Source organism: Accipiter gentilis, chromosome 8 (genome assembly GCF_929443795.1).
Source record: "Accipiter gentilis chromosome 8, bAccGen1.1, whole genome shotgun sequence".
Classification (NCBI taxonomy): domain Eukaryota; kingdom Metazoa; phylum Chordata; class Aves; order Accipitriformes; family Accipitridae; genus Astur; species Astur gentilis.
Window position 1 is genome coordinate 39785779 of NC_064887.1, and position 6000 is coordinate 39791778.

Sequence of the window (6000 nt, forward strand, 5' to 3'; positions counted from 1 at the left end):
CTGGACTAAACCTTGGGGTCCTCCTGCCACATACTGGGGCTCCTGGGAAAGACCTGAGGATAAGGCAGGGGTGCTGCGAGAGGAGGCACAGCAGTGCACGGGTGCTCGGTGCTGCTCAGCGAGCAAATTGCAGCACCCAGGGCCGTTGCACGGAGCAGGGAGCGCATGGGCCCCGAGCCCAGCTCCCAGCACAGGGGCAGTTGTGGGGGGCAGGTACCAATACCGGGTGATTCAGCAGGGGAAAGACTGGCTCAGCTCCCACAGGGCAATGGTCTCCCCTCCCTGCAACACCGACAGCCAAGCCCCCCGGGCAGACCACGCTAGACCATGCTAGGACCCAGCCTCGCCTGTGTTTTTGCACCACCGAGTGCTCAAGCATCCCGCAGAGCGAGGGAGGACAAAGGGTAGCTCGAGGTTGCGGACCGGCATGGCTTGCTCGACATCACTTCTCTGGCGACAGCTCCGGCCATCCCCGTGCCCGCCACGTGGCTCTCACCCTCCTGTCGCTCCACGTTTGCGTCCCCGCTGCCGGTGGGCTGTTCGCTGGCAGCTGCCGGCAGCACCGGCTGCCCTGCCCACACCGCCGAGCCAGCCTTCCTTGGCGGGGGGATAATTAGGGCTGCAGGCAAAGGGAAGCTATTGCCAACTTTTGCGTTTTCCCAAGCCGTCGGTTCTATTAGCGTCTTCTAAGAAGATTAAACTTGGATCCCAGGCAGGGCGGTCCCATGCCCAGTTCACCAGGCTTCTGGGAGGCAGAAAAGGAGGCTGGGGGGGGGGTTTCTCTGAGTCTGGGAAGCAGGAAGAAATTTTTTATGATGAGGGTGGTGAAACACTGGCACAGGTTGATCAGAGAAGTCATGGATGCCCCATCCCTGGAAACATTCGAGGTCAGGTTGGACGGGGCTCTGAGCAACCTGCTCTAGTTGAAGATGTCCCCGTTCATGGCAGGGGGTTGGACTAGGTGACCTTGAAAGGTCCCTTCCCACCCAAACTGTTCTGTGAGTCTATGATTAGCGAGGACCTGATCCTTTGCTCAGAAACACCCAGGTGCAAAGATGCTGATGCTGGAGCTGTGTAACAGGGGCCGCCGCACCTACCTGGAGGGCTGTGAAGGAACGTGCTTTTTGGGGAGCAGCATCTCCACTCAGATCACACGAGTCTGGGGAACACATCCACGTTGGTCAATGGCTGGTGACGCTGAGCCAAGCTGTCCCTGCTCCACCTTGTAGGGCCTGTCCCACCTCCAGGTCTGCTCCACCTCGGTGGCTCCCTGTGGGCAACATCACCTTGCTCAGCCCTGTCCCTTCCCATAACAAATCTCACAGAGGCTTCATCCAGTCAAGCCCCTGCATTTGCGGGAAGCCCCCAAAGGTATCTCAGCGGTGCAAATGAGAGGAAGAGAGGGGGATGAAGCAGGAGCAGAGGTGCATTACAGCTTAAGCAAACACCCAAGGAAGTGTTGTCTCATTGCTCTCCACGTCTGACAAAAACTACTAAAGCTTTATTAAACTTTAGGAGTAATAATAATCCATCACACCGCTGCTGTCATTAATCCTTGGTAATTGTTTCTATAATTAAAAGCCCCATTGTGTCTTGTCTCTCTAATATGATTTATCAGATAGGGAGCACTCTTGCATGAATGATGCATGGCTGTTGGGAGGACATCTGCCTCTGGGCTGCTTGCATTTAAGAGAAATGCATGGTGCCTGCCTTCAGCGCCCGCTGTTCCCTCACCATCCCCATCCCTCACATGCACCTCAGGCTATTCAACCCTTGGATGAAATCCCTGGACATCAGGAACCGGATTGTTTCGATCCTTTGTGCAAAGCTCCTGGCCTCTGATCTGCAAGTGAGCTACAGCCAAGGACAAAACTAGCTCACGAACAAAAATGGCAAAAGAGAAGCCACCTCCTTCCTTGGAAGTGCGGGAGAGCTGGCTTCCATCACGCTCCTGCCTCTGATACGAGCTGCATTAAAAATGTAAAACAAGATGGGAGGACCTACTCTTTGCTGGAGATAAACTAGGTGGTCTTTAGCTTTCCTCTCTCTATTAGAGACCCTGGAGCCAAGGAGGGGACTGGCTGGAATGTGCAGTAGAAGAGGTTCCTTGCAGGAGGGTTCCTTGGTTGCACGGAGCTGTTCTGGGCATGAAGTTTCCTTGGCCGTAGTCTCCTCCTGAGAAAGCATTTTTGGTGATAAAGCCAGGAGCTGCTAAGAAGGCTGGAAGAGTCACTGAGGTCCCAGCAGACTGTCCACCTCCTCCATGCTCTGCAAGAACGCCAGCCTGGGGCAGGTGCCTGGAGCCCCTGGAAGCACTGATGGCAACGAGCGGGGCACAGCCAGCCAGGATGAGACGAGCAGAGCAGAAAGTCCACTGCGGACAAAATAGCAACCTGCAGCCTCGCCTGCCTCTCCACATTGCAGACTCGTAGGCACCGTCTCAGATCTCCCCTCCCTTGGTGGGGGCTCCAATATGGGAACACGTCAGGAGGACGAGTCACCCACTGTGGGCAGAGAAGCACCCACAGCTACCGATGAGGTCCCTGAGGAGAAGGGGGTGTCAGAGCAAGGAGGGGACGGGTGGTGATCTACGTTCCAGCCCTGTCAGTGCCCTGAACTGAAGCCGCAGGTGCCTCTTTCTGTGCAGACAGATCCAGGGCACTCCAGCCAAGAAACTCAGCCCCTTTGGGCTCCTCTGCACCCCATACCACGAACCACCTCTAGAGCACAGGCACTGGGAGACCATGCGTTAGCACCAGCAGATCAGCTCGCTGGCAAGGACCTCATCCTTCCTTACCTCCATGGGGTTGGGATGGGGGTTGTCCTTGGCTCTCAGCCTTCCCTGTCACCTCCTGTTTTTCTAAGCTAATATCTTGCAGCATCTTAAATGAAATATGAATAAACAAGTTTTGGAGAGTGCACGGATGAAGCTAATCGGACCTGAAAATTACTCTCCTTTCTTGTGTGAGTCACACACCTAATGTATGTGCATATTAATGCTCGCAGCATGCTCTTCTTCCCATCTTTGTTTTCAAGAGCTTTCACTAGGGATTTAGCTAGAAAGACACACACCACAGCTGCCACGGGAGAGGCGCAGCTCATTTCCCAGCTCAGCTGAACATGGCCATTAGCATGGGGGGTCTGGTCCGCTGGATTCCATGACTTTTCCGTCACTTTGCTCACAGTGTGACATGCGATAAGTCTCCGGGCCTCAGCTCTCCATCTCCCAGCTGGACGTCAGCCCAGTCGTGGCATCTGGTATAGCACCAGTTTCTCCATGCCACCCAACTGTGACCAACAGCTTGGCTCCAGTTCAAGAGACTACAACAAGGGCAACAGCACAGATATTGGCTCAAGGCTTTTGGAAAAATTCAACATTCAGAGTACACATGAGCCAAAAATATCTGGCCTGGAAATTCTGCACTTCCCAGGTGATGGCTCCATTTCCAGCAGCATCAGGGATGGCCAGGAGCACTCTGCCACTGGTGTGATCATCTGTTCCCAGTTACACACTTGGAGGGGGCTGCGTGCCCAGCTCAGGGCTAAAACACTGCTTAGTTGGTGCAAGGCATCCTTGGACTCTCAGATCCAGATAAACTACCGGGAGCAGCGGTCAGCCCTGACGAAAAGCCCTCGCTGGCAACTGCAAAACGCCCAAAGGGCAGCTCGAGGCAGCCTGGCTGGGTCTCACCATGCACATCCCTGAGCAAAGGAGAGCCCACCACCAGCCCTGCCTCCAAACCCCATGTGTGGCTGGGACCACGCCACATCCTCAGAAAAGGCACAAATTAATTCCCCAGTCAACCAGGACCAGGCACCTTATCCTGCCGTGACGATGCCCAGAGCTTTGTGAGATGAGCAGATATGGGGACAGTTTATCTCTTGACCATGCAGACATGCAGCTGCAACACCAGCTGTAAAACCTGCTGGGTTTAGGGCAGCTATAGTGCTTTGACAGTGGCTGCCTGCATCGCAGAGGAGAGCCAGATCCTCAGCACAGGCCCTTGGCACTGCCTGGAGTTTGTACCGAGTTCTCCAGGGACCCATCAATCTCCCTCATTCCGCAGCATGAAGATAAAGCCGGGATTATCGCTGCGAGCTGCCAGGAGTTGCAGGCAGGAGTCTCACATGGATGACAGCACCGAGCAGGCATCTGCCTGCACCACTGAGGGTTTGCATCTCCTGCGGTGGCAGTGGAAGGCTAAGCAGGACGGGCAGAAGCGCAGGCAGAGGGAACCCCTAAAATTACCCCTCTGCCTGTGAGGAAGGAGGCTGCCAGGTCACGAGGCCTCCTGATGCTTTTCAGGAACTGCAGTACCAGCTGCCTGCTCCTCCCGCTGGCAGGGATACTGGTTTTGCTGGGGCAGAGCTGGGACCACGCCAGGCATGGAACCACAGCCCAGCAACTCCGGGGGTTCACGAGCTCATGCTTTGCTTTTCATGCAGTGGGGTTCCTTAGAGACCAGTCGTGCACAGAAGTTGTTGCTGGGCTGGGAAAGGCAGGGGATTGGGTTCAGGTGATGCTCAGTGCCTGCCCCTCACTGCTGGAGTGGTGTGAAGAACCAGTTCTGAGGCAACCAGAAGGCTGAACAGGAAAGGTAAGCCTGATGAGAAATGCTGTGGTTTCACGTTTTCCCAAAATAGAGGAAAAAAATTTGTAATAAAAAATTATGACCCATAAAGATGATTTTGCTGGAAATGAATGTTTTGAGTCCCTGGCAGTTGTATGCATGCGATAGGAAAGGAACGCTTCCTGTAATTTTAAAAATTACACTTAACATTTAACCTCATTATTTCCAGCGTGCCAGGGCAGAGGTGCTGCAGCTGAGCACGTCCCCCCTCTGCAGCCCCCAGGCGGTGGAGGTGGCCCTAAAGGACAAACAGGAACAATTTTTCCTCTGTGCCTTGTAGGAAAGAGCAAAATGCTCCTTCCAGCCCTGGAGCAAGATTGGAATATGGGTTTCTGACCTTCTCAATTACCAGTTTTGAACAGCTGACAGCGACGGCAGTTGTTACGAAGCTGCTCTGCGGGAGGAGATAGCTGCTTTGCCCATCAGCCCCATTACCGACGGCTCACCCCTCCGCTGAGTGCAGCCTGGCAAATCCATTTCTCCATCCTAATTAGGCTCTGTCCAGGGCATAGAGCCAGCAGCCTGAGGAGGGGAGGATGCTAATGAGCACCAGCCCTGGGGGAGCACCCACCACCCCCTTTCCCTGCCCGTCCCGGCCACGGGGCTGCTCCCACACCACCCCAGCCCCCCACATTCCCAATGACAGGCCCAAGGTAACCCGCTCGCGGCTCCTAATTGAATTTGCTCATGCTAATTATGATCATTTTTGCCTCAATTAAGCCATTTGTTTCTTATAGACCTCCCTCGTCACAGGTCTAGCACAGAGCCTTTTGCAGGCTGCTTGGTCCACGTGTTTTCGGGGGACCCTGACCATCGGGGTCACCTTCGCTTACCCCTTCAGGGTCCCTCAAGGTCCATGCTTGTCTCTTCATCCCCCTACCACTGCATTAACCCCTCCATTTCTCTCTCTTTCTCCCTTCTTCCCACCTTTCTCTCTGGTGGCCCTTGCTGCTGCGATGGGACTGGCCCTGGTGTCACCCACAAAGCCACCAAGACTAAACGGACCCCAGGGCTAGGGAAGGTGCACACCTCGACTCCGCGACCCACAGCCCGCATGGTTCCCACCATCCCAATCCCTCTGGTCTGCAGAAGGAGGCAGGGAAACATGGCCTGAAAAAGCAGCGACTGGAGATTTGCAGGGTGTGCAAGGCTGGAGGGAGGGAACCTGCTCCTCAACGCAACCCTCCACTCCAGCTCAGAGCCCTGCTTCTCACCACGGCCACCCCCTCTGCCCAGCTTCTGGCACCGAGGGGAAGGCTGAGGGGGGACCGCAAAAAAGCTGGGCTTGGACAACGCACAGCACTGTGCCCGAGCGCAGCAGAGACTCACCTGGGCACATTCCACATGCCCTCTTGGGCCTTTTCCCAGA